This window comes from Octopus bimaculoides, chromosome 14, assembly GCF_046866305.1.
Source record: "Octopus bimaculoides isolate indiv1 chromosome 14, ASM4686630v1, whole genome shotgun sequence".
NCBI classification, from domain to species: domain Eukaryota; kingdom Metazoa; phylum Mollusca; class Cephalopoda; order Octopoda; family Octopodidae; genus Octopus; species Octopus bimaculoides.
Window position 1 is genome coordinate 2,967,099 of NC_142941.1, and position 16,446 is coordinate 2,983,544.

Consider the following 16,446-nt stretch of genomic DNA (forward strand, 5'->3'; position numbering starts at 1 on the left):
AATGAAATAAATAAATGACAAAATAGAAATCTAAGAGAAAATAATGAAATACTTTATCATTTCTTGACAGGTATTCTCAGAGATGTGAAATAAAACCAAAAAGAAAGATATTTCCAAGAACTAAAACCATTACTTTTTCTTTCTATTGACATTTATATAAATTTCTTTTTTCAAAATCCTCATAAGAGTTTTTATTTATTTATTCGCATTTCTTTTTACTTCAGCTTTCAGAAACTTTCAATGAATGCAATTTCTTTTACAAATGTGTTGAATCCAAAAGATAAAAAAAGATGCGATGAATTTCTCTACTAAAACTGTTCGGAAAACTACTAAGATTTTCATTTCCATGAGATATGTTTTTTTGTAAGCATTGGAGGCATTTTCTACAGAACTCTTCCCTGTGTAGATAAACATGGTTTGTTTTATGAACACAATCAATTTAGAATTCGGAAGCAAAATAATAAGAACACTAGAGAAAACAAAGAAAGGAATAGAAACAAACTAGCAAAGAACGGTTTTGAGATGATTTTTCTCACTGCAATTGATTTTCATCTGGTGGTTGTTGTTTTTAGATTACTTTTTCCTGTGGCATACGTTCCATGATAACATTTGAGAGATTTTTATCATTTTGCTATTCCATATTCATCATTAATTTTTTTCGGCAGACATGATAGCAGGATATTTTATGACTCATCCGCTCCTATGAGCACAGTCTTTTCTTTAATTGCTACTAGCAGGCAGAAAACAGCATAACCAGAACTATTCCTTTTTACCTCAGTCCTTTGTTTTATAAGTGTCTGAGTATATATCTGTATGCATGGTCATAGTGAGATAAACTGAGAAGAAATAGCAAAATAATAGAAATGGCAGATTAAATGTTATGTATATTTCAAATATATATTATCATAGTTTTATAGCTGTATAAAGAATGTTTCACATGTATATTCATTCTTCCATTTATCATAATTACCAAATACGTGAGATTGAAAGGTCAAGACAGTGACACCACCCACTTGCAATGTTCTCTTCATTTTCTCTTAGTAAAAAAGAAAAAGTTAAAATTGCACTACCTACCCATGAGGCCTAACTGCAGTTAAAGGAGGACTTAGTGGAAAGTTAACGAATCATTATCAGGATTGTGTACAAGCCATTCCAAAGATATAGCCTATAGTGATACCATAGATAAACTGAAAGCATATTCCATCAAGGTTCAGTCATATAAGAAATAAGAGTTAAGAGGTGAATTTTCTAAAATGAGAAAGGCTGGATAAGTTTATATTACTGATATATGTTTAATGGGAATAAACAGAATTCCTCACTGCAAAAATTTACCAAACCAAGCTAATATAATGAAACTGTGATCTTTCTTATTGAATTTTGGTATGCATTAATATTTACAGGACATGCTTCAACATATGCTGAATTCTGAACAGCTTTGTTGTAAATATATGATTGTTGCTGCATTTGTGCATGAATGTACATATATGCATATAAGTAGTTTGGCAATCTCCATATGAAAACATTGATAAATAAGCACATAACTCCCTAAAGGTAGACTGGGAAATTTTCGGAATGCTCTCATTGCTCACAGAAAGAAAAGAAGCTGTTCAATCTTTCAGAATGGTGTATATAATCATGAATACCTTTACTAAAAGACTTTATCATGTCTTTACTGTTATAATTATATTTCTGTTCTCCAGCTGATTTCCCATATTCTTAGGTATGTTCTAATATGTGAGTCTGTGAATTTTACTGTCAGAAAGAGGAAATAACTTTGAATGTACTAGCTGGTAAGTTTAATTCCATTTGAATTTAATATATTATTTCCAAATTAATGACCAACGTTAGGCTAGAGTCTAGACAGAAAGCATTAAAAGAAGTTTATAAAGCAAATCTGTCATTCTACAGAGATGAAAAGTGCAAAAGGGAAGAATGATTGTTAAATGAATGATGGATTACACTCAACAATACTGCTAACTTGTTCTGTAAAGGAATCACAGAATAGCAAATTGATTAGAGAAACATATTAAAAATTCTTTATCTTCTATTGTGAAGATGAGAAATTCTCATTAAACATTTTGAGCAACCAACGATGGTATAGTTTTGAAAGAAATCAAGCAACCAAGTTGATATCTAATATTTTGTATTTAATAAGGAATAAAATAGTTTTGAATCTTCTTGTAGTGTCCTAATAAAATCTGAAGAGAACAGTACTCAACTCTTCTTGGGTAAGCAACAAGAAAACAAACAAATTATCAAAGTGGACTTGTTTATAACCCAGAGTTTGTAGAGCTACAAGGGACCCATAAGGACAGTGAGCTAAGATTATTGATGAGAGTAATTTAATATGGTCATTTTTAGTAATGACACTGACAGAATTATATCAGTAAGTTCATTGAGTAAAAGATGGAATTTGTTCTAGAAAGCATGAAAAAATTTTGTCTTGTTTATCCGAAGAAATTTGTTAGAATTTATCTTTAAGCTCAGTTAGGTTTAGTTGATTTCTCATACTATTACAAAAGTAATATACATTCATTTGTGGACCCATGCATTGGCAATAAAAGCATAGATGGGGTCAATATATTACTATAAAAGTTATGTAGGGAGCTGTAGTGAGTCAAATTGAATCATTAATATTAATGATAATTTCTGTCTTCTTTAATAAGAATTACCATTAATACTAAGGCTTTTTTCATTTCAATACAGGTGTTATTTTTAATTAAACTTTTTTTTTATTTTTTAGTTGTTTTTGTCAACTACTTTATGTTCTTCATACAGAAGACATTCCTGGAATGTCATGATTACCATAATAGCTTATTTGAAATAACTTATTAACTGCTTTTCATAAGTTTTCCTATACAAATACTAACAATTTTAACTGCTAATCAGACAAACGGCTACTAAATTAGTTATTCATTAAGTCTTAGACACACTTGGATTACATCCCAAATAAATTTTGGTGTGAAAAATCAAATGAATAATGTCATGTATAGTGATATTTGCAAGAAGGAAATTGAAAATTTTTCAATAAATAAAATTGAGATTTGTAACAAATATGGAGTGAACTGTAATTTTGTTGGCTCTAAAAGGACAATAAAGCACCTTCATATCTATCATGGGAAAGAATGCATAAGGTATAATCAAAGAAAATTTGAGGTAAAAGAGAGATAAAGGTGGTAGGTACAATTATCAAGTATAGAGAATGCAAAGAGAATGGTAAAATCATTAGTTTCAGATGTATAGGGCCTTAAGAGAGTTGTATTTGAATTGTATAGATGGAGTTGGAGATGAAATGCACAAATTAGAAGAGATTCATTTAGCCCTGGCCTAGAAGGCATGGCAGCTGTTAGGAAGTGTTGAGTGCAGAGCTGAAGTGCGGCAGATGAAAGATATTTTAAATTCAGTGCTATTGAGTTTGGCACAGTAATGAGCTTAACCGCAGGCTGTACAATTATTAGATGTTAGAGAGTTTCTCCAAACTTTAAGAAAATGATTTTTCTGAAAGCCAGCATTCATACATTTGGATATAAACTATTTAGAAGAGAAAGGTAACATGGAAGTGATTCAGTAGGAAACATACAGTGACATTTACTGCTATTCAACGTTTATGATTATAGTGGCAGTGAGCAATAAGTAAAATGTTACAGTCACAAATCCATACATAATCATATGAATATTACATCATATATATTCAAAGGTATGTATGTGGATGTAGAATATGACTAGGATGTTGTTGATGTGAATATATATATATATATATATATATATATATAAATATATATAATGTATGTCTGTATAAGACGTATAGACACACACACACACATATATACATACAAATACATATGCAAACATATATATATCCATACACAAATATGTATGTTTACACACACACACACACACATACATACATGCATACATTCACATGTACATATATACATAAAAATATGTATCCATCCATTCATTCATATATACATACATACATACATAGACGCATGCATGCATACATCATCTTCGTTTCAACATTCACTTTGCTTGCATGAGTTAGGTAGAATTCATTGAGGTAGACTTTTCTCTGGCCAGATACTCTTCCTCTGTCTATTTGTCTGTCTGTCTCTCTCTCTCTCTCTCTCTCTCTCTCTCTCTGTATATATATATATATATATATATATATATATATATATATATATATTTTTTTTTTTTTTATTTATTTATATGCTTGGGTGGGTTGTATACACACACACACACAGAGTATCAACCAGATTGTCAGATGCTGTTATACACCACTGGTTGCAATGTGCTTCCTTGCATTGTTGTAGCTTTCAAATGATACTATCTTGCTAGCTAGACAGGCAAATTGGCATTCCTCCAAATCAGAAGGCTAGTCCATCACAGGGTAACCCACTTATGGCTGAGTGGACTGGAGCAATGTGAAATGAAGTGTTTGTCACCACTATATGTACAGTTTGTCACCACTATATTTACCTCTCTTTCAGGCCCTCTTTCAACCAACTCATGCATTCATGTTAAATGCAAGGTAGCCATGAATCCCTTCCTTAACAATAAACTTAACTCGGGAATTTTACCTGTCCTAGATAGAGATTACTGGTCTTCCCACCATACTTAAATCTCTCAACACCTAGCATAAAGTGACTGTTCCATCTCATATTCTACCTCTTGGTCAAGGCGTTTTAGTCACATGAGTTACAAATCAACATGACTAATGCTAGTGCCATGGAAAAAGCATTTGCATTTCATTGTGTAATGTGATCAATGTTAGGAATACCCAATGTATGGACATGCTAGCCTATCACCCAGGATATCCCAGAAACAGCCATAAAGCTTCAAATTCTCCTTACCCTAATTAAATATTCTAAATGACTTGAGATGCCTGTCCTGCCTTGTTTTTTGTTTTCCTTTTTGCTCTAATATAATATATATATATATATATATATATATATATATATATCTTGCTCAGGACATTGACATCCTGGAAACTGTTCAGAGATGTGCAACCAAGCAATTGCCTTCCATCAGGAATCTACCATACTTTGAAGGCCTTGCTTCCCTGGGCATAGATACATTGAAGCTCTGATGTCTGGCAACTGACTTGGTAAACACCCACAAAATTATAAACTATAGTGTCAACAACCACTTTGAGCACCTTTTTGAGCTCCATGTGTCTAACACACATGGGCATGTCTACAAAGTCAGAAAACAGCACAGCTCCCATGACTTTTGGAAACATTTTTTCACACTCAGAATTGCTGAAGCATGGTACAAACTACCTGCATCAGTTGTTAGTTGTCAAGGCATTGCATCTTTTAAAACCTCCATGCTTCCTGAAAATCACCAACACTATACTTGTTATCCCCCTCCACACGCATGCACACATGTATATCATGACTCATACACTGTTCTCTTTCCTAACATTTATACATAATTCTATGAACTGTACATGCACCTTTGATGAGTTGTAGTGCACCTGAGCACTATACACAAGAATTTCACTTTTATTATTATTATTATTTAAAAGACATAATATGAATTATAAAGACATAAGAACAAAGAAGACTGCTAGCTTGAAACCCTTACACCTTCATGAGAACCTATGCATAGATATTTGACATATTCCCTCAAATCATACCCTACTTTCTTAATATGGTCTCAGATATATAAATACTAGCTTGTTTATGGTTAGAATGCCTTTGATTATAGATGGTGTGCTCAATTAGGCCTGATCTGGAGCTAAACAACAACTACAAGGTTTCTTAGATTCTTTCTGTCAAAATATGTATGAAAGTCCTGCTGGATTACTGCAGTCAGAAATTTTCCTCACTGAATAATTAGCTCTACTAATTTTGTAGGAGAGGGAGAAGAAAGTTCTTAGCTAGGTGAGTCTGGAAACTGATTTCAATTGTCAGTGGGACATTTACCATCACTTATATTGCTAATTCACTGGAGAGGCATAAACATATCAAATCTGTCCTTTTCCCAAATACAATAGATTCAAATATTCACTGGTGAATATCACCGAATATAACAAAATCAAGTACTTGAATCTATGAATGTGAATTAGTAAAAGCCCCATAATTAACCACTCAGATATTTTCAAAAACATATTATGTCAATGCTGTTATAAGTGGGTGCAGTGGTATGAGCTGCAGAATTTTCCTGAATTATAATATTTTATGGCATTTACTAGTGAACGTAGTTGATATATTGTGGCTAAAGAGGAATGAATATAATTCACTGTATGTTAATTCGCTATGTTAATTTTGTGAAGATGAGAGACAATGAGCCCATAAAGGATGTTTTTGATGAATAATTATGGAATAGGAATATTTGTTACACACTGAGTAAAGAAATGTAGAAATCTCAATGATGGCAGCAGAGATTATTTAAGATATGGTGGGGGTGATTTAATACAGGTAAAGTATAGTTGTGAGATAATTATTGCAATGATCGATAGCGGTAGCATATATTAAAATATCTATAGTTATATGCTATACATGAATATATTGTTCATTTATGCACATGGCAGAATATATATATATGCATCAGCTTGATTGTGTCAATGAACAGTTATGACAATATTCTTGTAATTAGCTGATTTTATTTAGTGTCTCTTAAATAGTATTTTGATATGAAATAGTGTAGTCAGATGGAACTTTGAAAAGGGAAAGTACAACTATTCACAAGCAGTCCTCATTAACCGGTACTTAACTTTAACATTTAGTGATTTATTTGTATATAGAATATAAAACAGAAATATTTTATATATATAAGAAGATATATGCAGAAAATTTTAAGATTTGATATGAAATACTGGATAGAGTTAGAGTCAGCTTTTAATGTCAATTATGAACAAAAGTACTGTTCATGTGTCTATGTGTCTGTCTATGTATGTGTGTATATATGTATGTATGTATGCATGCATGTATGTATGCATGCATGTGTGTATGCATGCATGCATACATTATGTATTAATGTGTGAGTAAAAAAAGGTGATGAAGAAGATAATAGATAGGAAACCATTCACTAAATTATTTATCCATTTAGAAATATTGTGTTAGCATAAGTCAATTAGCAATTTGCAGTTGAAAGTAAGAGCTTTGTTTTGCATTTACTTTCTGTTCAATTCATCCTTATAAAAGTTACATTCAGAAACCTAGATGGAGTTGTGTAAAATATACAAATAAGAATGCCTTTTGAGATTCAAGGGCAGCAATTTCATATTTTCCTATGCTGTATCACCAATATCTAAATGTATATCAATACTTATATTAATTATATATAACCTTATGCAAAAATATGTAAATATTCATTTGTTAATGATATAAAGCTAAAGAAATTCATGCTTTTATATAGATCCATGTGAATATGTGTAAACAGTCAATCATTTTAGTTGCTTTCAACAGTTTTCTCTCCTCTGGTCAGATTGTAAATATAACAAATGGATCAAAGGGAATCTGTACTGGGTGATTCATGTCTGTGTAAATAGATTTGTAGATGCAGAAACAGTCACATTTAAATATGAATAGATAAATTGATCTCAGCTGATCTAATTTAGTTACTGCTTTCTTTACACTGAAGTTTATCACCTTCCAACATCACAGAGGCATTCACAAGAGAAACAGTTTAGAGAAATTACACTTCTATAAGTTCATTCGGATTCTATTCTTAACTACAAGGATTTTTCCCCTCAGTTTTAGAAGCGAGAAGATGAATATGTTTCTAAATGAAAATTTTAGCACATTAATGATATTCAGAATTGTAACATTGATGCACAACAGAACCTTATAGCAAATCTTAGTTGAAGGTAAGTGGACGGTTTCTAAAATGCTAGACACTGGTTTGAATGTCCTTTGCAGCATCCCTTTTGTTCACTCACATACACACATACATGTAAGTATTCATGCATATACATGTGTGTGTGTGTGTGTGTGTGAATAAATGAAGGGAAAAAATATAAAGCTAGATTTAAAAGGAAATAGCTGAGAACAAATTTGTAGTTTTTTAACAAGTTACGATGAGTTATAATGGTGGTTATGAGTTTTATATGAATGGTAACTACGTAAAGAAAACAAATATACAGTTCTTGTGTCACACACACTAGTTCAGAAGGAAATATCGTTACTATGACAATGGTTGAAAAGCTAAATTTAATGTTTATTTTTTATACTAAAAGATTTTATGTGACATTTTTGGTCAGTGGATTTGCAAGACAAATAGAGCATTGAGCTAAATACCTAATTGCATTAATGTCAGTAATACATTAAAGTTCCCCCAATCAGTGACATTATTGCCTTTTGTAAATTAACCTTGTGCCTAGTCAAAGAAATTACTCAGCAACAACATTAGCTATGATATGATCTGGAATTTATAGACATGAGCTTCACAGGTTAAAGCAAGAGTCAGTGAGAAAAGAAAAAAAAATCACAAAGCCACAAAAGTAATTGTTATCAGCTTATTTGCATATAAATTGATTTGTTAACTTCTTTTGTAATTTGAATAGTAAATATCAATGTTATCTTGTAGGAATCTAAATCTTGGGATTATCTGACAACAGGACTATCTCACTTCAATTACTTTCAATGATTTAGCTAATTCACTTGTTTCCACACAAACTGGTAAAACCTTTTCATATGTGTGTTTGATTGTGTGTTTCCTATTTTCTCACATATATACACAAATAAAACTAAGTTTCTGCCATTCTAGCATTCTTTTTAAGTCTCTCAGATTTTATTTGTACAATACATCGATTGTCTTCTATTGGGTAGAAGGTTAAGATTTTGCTGGGAGGAAAACCAACCCCAGTGGGATTTGAACTCAAAGCAAGTTACAAATCATAAACTCTAGTCTTTACTGTCTGCCCTGTCTCTAGTGCTCTTTCATTTTACCATCTCACCTAGGATTTTGGTTTTGAAACTTCAATATCTAGAACTTAGACTCAAAAGAATACTTTAATTCTGTCTCATATTAAACGATGTGAGGTTGATACAAAAAGTAATGAACTGAAAATCAATCTCACAAATAAATATTCTGAGTCATAGCCCCAGATAAATATTTTACTACTAGTATGAGTGAAAATATCATCATCATCCTCATCATCACTTTTTTTTTAGACCTGTTTTCTATACTGACATGAGTTTGGTATGGAGGAGCAGTTCAAATTGAGTATCTTCCTCTCAGTTATGAGTGTCATGACACTGTGAGTGGAAGAGATGAGAAAAAGAGAGAGAGTATAGAAGAGAAGAGAAAAAGAGAGAGAGTATAGAAGAGAAGAGATAGTGAGGAGATGTGAGGGTATAGAAAGAGAAAAGAAAGATGCACAATAATGCATGCATTGTCCCACTGTTTCAACAAGTATTTCACCAAGCTCGTGCAGGAGGTCAGGTCTCCTGTAGTACTATGCATTGCCAACTAATGTAGTCCTCAGTCAACTCTTTCATCCGATGTAATATCTTGTGATAATTTTTCCTCATCTTACCACAAGTCTCCACCCCCCCCTTTCTCTCTCTCTCCCTCAGTTACCATTTACATTAAGCACTCAGCACTTGCTTATGTAGCTGCCATCTGCCTTCTATTGTAGTTTCCTGTCTGACATGAGTTGCATGTTACATCTGATTCCTCTTCTACCCAGTTTGTCTCCCAGTTCATTTGTCCTTCCTTGATCATGACCACTAGTATGGCACATCCAGTGAAGCATGTTCATTTCATTTCTTTCTAGTCTTTGCAGGTTCTCTGCTTTTAAGGCCCATATCTCAAAATTGTGCAGCAGCACACTTTGAACATAAGCCTCATACAATCTGCCATTGATCTTGAGGGGTAAGCTCTTTGTTGTTGGCAAAGGTAACAGCTCCCTAAACGTTTCCATCCCATTCTTATTTTAGCTGTCACCTTCAGAACATTCATCAAACCCACTTTTAATTTTTGGTCAGCTAAATAGCAAAAGCTATCAACTATTTCCAGAGAGTTGCCCAGGTATATGAGAAAATCAAAAATCCTGAACACTCTGAGTAATTATTGCTTCGGTGAAACTGATACATGTGAAACCTACTTATAAACATGTTTGTGATCCCACTACATCTCCTGTGTGTACCTTGCTTACAATGGACACATTATGGAATTTCTCAGGATGCATTTTCTGCTGATAGGACTTGACTGTTTCCATGATCATATAAGGAGCCTGATTTCCTTACTATTTAGTAAAACTTTTGTTTCTTCTAAGTTTACTGTAAGGCCAATCAATTCCAGTCTTTGCTTCCATATCTTGAATTTCAATAACAAATTTTCTATAGATTCTGCTGTATGCTTACAGCAGAATCTAGAGAAAGTTTGTAATTGAAATTGATCGCTATGGATAGGAAAATTCTTACGATACAACCAACAAAGATTGCAAACCATCTGAACAAACATCTCAAAAGTAGGGGAAAAGTCCTGCTGAAAAAAAATGCTGTTGGAGATTGACAAAAATCTGTATCAATCCCATGAAAAAGAGAGGGTATACAAAGAGGTCTGGGTTATAGAAAATATTAAGTCAAACCCTAAAACTTTCTTCAAATTTACCAAAGCAATAGCCTCAGTACACAAGATAGGGCCCCTCCAAAAGGATGACTCCCTCACAGGAACCCCAAAAGAAATTCTGAACAAACAGTTCAAAAGTATGTCCACTACCCCTTTGGGACACAGGAAACTGAACTAACCAGCAGATTTTGGCTGTTGGTTGATGAGGAATTAGCTACAAATTTTGTTTGTTATGTTTTTGTTAAATTTTCTGTTTGTTGTGTTTTTGTTAAATTTCTGAAGAGAGAGAGAGAGAGAGAGAGAGAGAAAGAGAGAGAGAGAGAGAGAGAGTGTGTGTGTGTGTGTGTGTGTGTGTGTGTGTGTGTGTGTGGAGAGTTGAGATTGAATACATATATGTCTCATTAACTATATATTCCTACTTCAAATGAGTGTGCATGATATGTGTGTGTTTGTGTAAGTATGTATGTGTGTAGTTTGAGGATTGAGTGGAAAAAAAAGGCATCGTGCAGAAAAGTTAGTACTGCTAGTATAAAAATAATTGAATATGTGATGGCCGGAGTGTTCTGAAAATGCATACATTCATTGCTAGTACCAATATTGATGTCTAATAGAGGTATCTGTGCTAGATGAGAATCTGAACACATTTCCTTCTACTCCCTTCACCATCATGCATACACTAATTTTTTTTATCATCCCTGCATAGTTGATGATATCTGCTATAAATATGTGTACATTAATCTGTCTGCTTAGCTCTGACAACTGGATTTTCAAATATGATATAAAAAAGAAAGGAAAAGAAAAAAGAAAGAGAGAGAGAGAGAGATCTTCTAATATGGCTAGTTCTGGGAACAAACCATCTGGGAAGTTAATGGTGTTCACTGCTGGTCCTCTGAAAATGATTGAAAACTTCAATTATCTAGGTGCCATGGCCAATGTATTGGGCGGAGTTTAGCAAAGTAAAGTGGTTTGAATACAGAGTTGATGAAAGAAATTTAGGAAACTTTATTACTCGGAAGACAGATTGCATTAGGAATTTTATATTATACCCTTATGGAACATAAGCAATAAAAGAAGCTGATCTATAACTATGATGAAAGGACATGCAAATATTGTGATGGTGTTTTAACATAAATCTGTATGATAATATATAGGTAATCTAAAATAACATTCTGCTGTTGTAAATATAAAGAACTTGCTAGAAGAAAGAAGAAGAATATATATGTTAGATGAATGAACGATGGGAAGTGGATGAGTAAATGAAGTATGAAAGTTATGGCCAAGCTAAATGTAGAAACAAGAAATGCATAGAATGAGGCCAAGCTGAACCAATTTATGTTAGAATATAAAAGAAACTTGATATTATTTCTGAAATAAATATCATGGAATTTTCTTTATGAGACAGGAATAATTTTGTTGGAGTCTCACCACCTAAGGCTTCAGTTGGTGTTTGACAGTAGAAAACATTTCAATAGTAGACTAATATTGCATTAGAGAGTAGAAGTTATTTCATGAATTGTACATAAGGTTTACTATCAATATTATCAACTCTGAATCATATAATTTATGAAAAAAGGATTTCCTCAATAGTGTAACATATTACCATTTACAGTCTTATGTATTTATGCGCATACACTCTCAGTTTAGTATATACCTGAAGTTGTAAGCCATGGGTAAAGTTCCTTTTTGATTTAAGTATAAGTCTTTCCTTTCTTTGTTTCCCACTTTACCAATTTCTAATTTTAGCTGGTCGAAATAAATAAAATGAAGATACATGATCTGAAATAATGATATGCAGAAAATTTGATCAACAAACACATTTTTTATTAATATCTTATAATTTCAAAATCATATAAGTGGATGCATGGGATTCCTCTCAACATATGGCTATGATGTTCTCCCACTACTTCTGCTCATGATCAGAGATGCACATATTGTCAGCCACTAAGGGATATCCTCAACTGGTTAAGGTCAAACAACTGACAAGCAAATCTGTGGTACTGAGCAGAATATTTGCAGTAGCCATCTTTTACACCAAGACAAAACTATTATTATTATTATTATTATTATTATTATTATTATGGCGGTGATATGGCAGAATCATTAGAATGCCAGGCAAAATGCTTACAGGTATTTCGTCTGTCACTACATTCTGAGTTCAAATTCCTCCAAGGTCGACTTTACCTTTTATGCTTTCAGGGTCAATAAATTAAGAGCCAGTCAAACACTGGGGTAGATGTAATCAACTAATTCCCTCCCCTCAAATTTGAGGCCTTGTGCCTCCAGAAGAAAGGATTATCATTATTATTATTGTCATTTTCTCTTTATCACAGGTTTTGTTGGAGCTTCTGGAGTCCTGCTTGCATAGCAAGCTTGCCACCTGCAGTCTACAATACCATGCTATTCTTTCTTTTCAGCTATCTGATACTTTCCTAATTATTCTGGTCGTGCCAAGGAGGCAAACACTTTTTGTAACAGTTCTACTAGGCACTCTATTCTGATATCCTTTCTATTCCTCTTGATGCCTTCTGATACTGCTCCCAAGAACCCAACAATAATTGATACTATCTTCATCTTCTTCATTATTATTATTGTTATTGTAAATGTAAATAATAGATCATAGACTTTATAACACCTCTTTACATCAAATTATCAAAGTTGAGTAACAGGAAATCAAATCATTTATTCATTGAGGGACCATTTAATAAAAAAAGTTTGTTTTAAATAGTAAATCTGCCTTCTAGTATATTGCAAGAAGCATATATGCACTGTTCAAACATATATACACCTGCAGAAGTATATATTCAAGATAAGAGACATGTGATAATGTATACCTAAACACTTCTTACTGAATGTATAAAGCAATTTGAAAATATATTTAGAAGTTGAATATGTGTAAGAGTTACATAAACAGCTTGTATATGTATATCTTCCCACTAAGTTGTGTTTAGAATAAAGTTGCCAGATTCAGCAATTTTATGTTCTGTTAAATCTTTTATTCCCACCCATACCAGCATGGAAGGAGGACATTAAACGATGATGGTTATGATGATGCATGAAAGTGAACTGAAAGATAAATCATTTTGCAATATCTATAACTTAACACAAGATCATCCTGCTTTTTTAATCCTACTTCTTACAGAATTATGGTATTACCATCATACTGCTTTGATTTTTCTAACTTTTAATAAGGAAGTTTGGATTCAATGTTTTAAAGCCAAGAAAAATAGAATTTTTTGTTTTTCATGTTTTCATAACCATCTTGCTTTTGAGAGATGCTTTTGAGAGATGACTAGGGCATTTTCTATTCTAGCATAATAAACAAATATTCATGATTTGCCATTGTCATACATTCAATCTCAATTAACCTATCTTGGCAGAAATGCAACTTTGCTTTTGGAAAATCCATATCCAAAAACTATTCTCCTTTTTCACTGCTTGGAATTATTTCAAATCTCAGAATTTTCTGATTATTTGTAGTTGACTTATTGGAAAACTGCTGATATTCTCTACAGAACACCTAGAAAAGTATTGTATCATACTTTCTGGTATCTTCAATATAACTTCAACAACTATCATTTAAAATACTCTGGACTTTTTCTCAGAACCCAAGAGTATATATATTTAAAGAATAAAATGACTTTAGTTTATTCTGGAATGAGTGCTCTTATTCTTTTTAAGATAAATTTCTTGCCACATATGTGAAATATACATGTTACTTTCTCTATTCAAAAGGTATATATATATATATATATATATATATATATATATATATATATATATATATATATATATATATATGGATCTAGATTGATGTACCTGGAGACCCATAACAGGTCAAAACATGTGTTGTACCTAATAAAATATTTTACTCATTCCATCTATTCTATTAATACTGTTACTATATCATCATCATCGTTTAACGTCCGCTTTCCATGCTGGCATGGGTTGGACAATTTGACTGAGGACTGGCGAACCAGATGGCTGCACCAGACTCTAATCTGATCTGGCAGAGTTTCTATAGCTGGATGCCCTTCGTAATGCCAACCACTCCGAGAGTGTAGTGGGTGCTTTTACGTGCCACAGGCACGAGGGCCAGTCAGGTGGTACTGGCAACGGCCATGCTCAAATGCTGTTTTTTACGTGCCACCTGCACAGGAGCCAGTCCAGCGGCACTGGCAACAACCTCGCTTGAATATTTTTCATGTGCCACTGGCACAAGTGCCAGTAAGGTGATGCTGGTAACAATCACACTCGAATGGTGCTCTTTACATTCCACTGGCATGCAAGCCAGTCAGCTGCTCTGGCAACAATCACACTCGAATGGTGCTCTTAGCACTCCACTAGCACGGATGCCAGTCATCGAATTTGATTTCTATTTCGATTTCACTTGCCTCAACAGGTCTTAGCAAGCAGAGTTTAGTGTCCAATGAAGGAAAGGTACGCAAAAGTGAGCTGGTTACACCCCTAGCATAGGTTATGGTCTCACTTGGCTTGCCGGGCCTTCTCAAGCACAGCATATTTCCAAAGGTCTTAGTCACTAATCATTGCCTTGGTGAGGTGGGTACCCCAAAGAAACTGGAGTTTTGCAATATTATTTAATTCATTTAGTTTTACATGTTTACACTTTTATTGCCTTCAAAGTATTCTCCATACAGTGTGAGAGAAGGCCCTCTTACCTGTCCATGTGTGGTAAGATGACACTAAAATCATTATGTATATGTCTATTTGTATATATACATAGACATGTATTGTTAGACAAATGTATGTACTTGTATACACATATACTGGCATGTATATAAACTGTCAAGTTTACATCATTAACTTCTTTTATAGCCACTCACCCTCTAACATCCATCTAACTTATCCCCCATCACCACCCCATTTCTTTCACTCATACCATTCTTTCTTTCTTCCTCTGAACCCACACCCCTATTGTTCAGCTCTCAAACATTTCCTCTTTTTCTTCTCAACCTCACTCTACTATGCAGTCAGTATGACTAAGAATGGCAGCAGATCTTTTCTATTTACTGCATCCTTTCACCCATGTCAATTGCTCATCTCTCCTTCTCAATTCCCAGCATCCTATCAAAGTGACAGTATGACTGCACATTTCTTCCAATGCAACTAGAAATGCTTGTGCACCTACCCTGACCCTGTCCCTAACACTTCATTGTAACATTCACTAGTACTGGTTCCACCTATTCTCTATTTTTTCTGACATCACTCTCATCACTTGATCCCATCTCGATGTGAAGGTAACTACTTGTGAATCACTTACAACTAGTTCACTCTCTCCTCCTGTACTCCGAGTGCCAGTATTCCTATACTTCTTTCTTCTCAGGCAGCCTTAGCCTTAGTACATTCTGTCTTCTAGATCACATACATTAGTTATCCTCTTTCAATCTCAGTCACATGGCATTGCCTTGAATATATGCATTCATCTCAGAATACTGAATATTTTGTGCACACGCACAAAAAAATTTCTGCACTCCATTTGTGATATCCTAATTTCTCCCAACCAATAATTATTTCATGAATTCTCCGGCTGGACTGATATTCAGATTTTTTCTTTAATGGCTCATCAGCTGGAGTTGCGGTATGACAAAGGACTTTGACAACCCATTGAAGGATGAAGAACCATAACTTTAAGCAAAAACTGCTACAAGGTAGAGAGAACTCTTTAGTCCTCCTCTATTGCCAAGTGGCATGATAAAATGCACCCAGTATGTTCAGTAAAGTGATGAGTGATAGGAAGAGCATACGAAAAGTCATACTCAACACCAAAATCAGCCAGTTTTCTCTGCTGCTGCATGCACAAGATAATGTAGATTCTTTACTACTTTAGGCACAAGGCCTGAAATTTTGAGAGAGAGGAGGGACAGTCACTTAGATCGACCACATTACGCAACTGGTACTTAA

At 33.6% G+C, this 16,446-nt stretch overlaps 1 protein-coding gene across 12 annotated transcripts in view; it reads left to right on the forward strand.

Moving 5' to 3' along the window:
* The window catches only part of LOC106867369 (protocadherin-18), a 62,681-nt gene that overhangs the window by 16,188 nt on the left and 30,047 nt on the right, over nt 1–16,446 (forward strand). For 4 of the 12 annotated variants that reach the window (XR_016244188.1, XM_052972919.2, XM_089362164.1 and 1 more), the window contains exon 1: nt 7,559–7,819. The exons of the other annotated variants lie outside the window; for them this stretch is intronic. The gene's annotated coding sequence lies outside the window, so the exon portion shown is untranslated. Of the gene's footprint in view, nt 1–7,558; nt 7,820–16,446 lie in introns of those variants that run through there. 12 annotated transcript variants of the gene reach the window in all.